This window comes from Petaurus breviceps, unplaced genomic scaffold (assembly GCF_028583685.1).
Source record: "Petaurus breviceps papuanus isolate PSGF00001 unplaced genomic scaffold, PetGlider_PUasm1.0 90730, whole genome shotgun sequence".
Lineage (NCBI taxonomy): Eukaryota > Metazoa > Chordata > Mammalia > Diprotodontia > Petauridae > Petaurus > Petaurus breviceps.
Genome location: NW_027187324.1, coordinates 9,303,150 through 9,304,599, shown reverse-complemented (window position 1 = coordinate 9,304,599; position 1,450 = coordinate 9,303,150).

Here is a 1,450-nt window from a genome sequence, read left to right as displayed (position 1 = left end):
CTATCTATCTATCTATCTATCTATCTATCTATCTATCTATCTATCTACCTATCTATCTATCTATCATCTGTCTGTCCTACCGTTCTATCTATTGTATCCTATATTTAAATGTGTTATTTTGTATATTATATGCTTGTGTATATAAACACATACATGTACATATACATGTTTATATAAAAAAGTAAAACCCCTTTCCTTTATTTCTTCATGTGTATGTATTTACATCATATATACCTTGATATATATGTATGCGTCTGTATATATATTTTTATATCTAGATATTTATGATGTCTGGTTTAGATGTATATATGTCTGATTATATGTGATAGTGAACTGATTATATGTGTTCATACATGTATGTATTCTATTAATGCAGTCTGTATGTACCCATACATGGATTTGTATCTATGACTGTTTATTGTATGTCTACAAAATATATATACTCATGGAGATGCATATGCACACAAAGCTAGCTACAGGCCAGGGACCTATTCTGAGATCTAAATATCTATGTCTGTATCTATATGTGTATATCTAGACAGACATAGACTACATATATATATATATATGTCCATATATGCAGGTTTTGTATATGTATATGCATGCATGCACATAGTTGGTCAAGCTGCATTTATCTGAGCTGCTTTGGGGCTATTTTAATAAGTGATGGTAAACGGAACTAGTGCAATGTTTTAGGCCTAGCCTTATATGTTAAAGCACCCTGAGAGCTGTGGTTGATGTAGTCATTTTACCAACTGTATTAACTTCCACAAATGATCTGTGATTTCATCAGTGAATATGAGAACTTCTCCCACTGAGGAGAATTTCAACCATTCCATATCTTAATGGACAGCTGCCATGGCTCCAACATCTCTTTATCTGGTGTCTAGCATAGCTCAGCTCTTCCTTAGATGACTCTCAGTGTGTCCAGACTTGAGGCTTTCTATCTTGGGATGGCCTTGGAGGGGGAAAGAGCCCAGTCACTGATTTAGAACTGTAAGGAAGATGAGCCAAAATGGTGGAGAAAAGGTAGGGACTCACCTGAGCTCTCCCCCAAATCCCTCTGAACAGAGACCATCTAGTACAACCTTCTCATTTTATAGATAAGTAAACTGAGGCCCAGAGAAATTAACCAACTCACCCAGGGTTACAAAGGTAAGGTAGGCTTTGAACCTAGATCCTCTGATCCCTAAACCAGCTCCCTTTCCATTGTACCATGATGACTCTCTTCTGTATCATGCTACCTGAACTTCCTTTATGCTGGCATAACCTCTGAAAATACAGGGTCACCTTCATGGCACAATGAATTTTTGATTGGAAATTTATTGAAAGTTTGCATTAATTTACCATAACAAATTTCATTTATAGGTTATTATTATGTCTGGGCAAGAAGCTTATGTTAGTTTTATTTAATTCCTATTGATATGCTACTCTTGGGCCTCATGTAGCA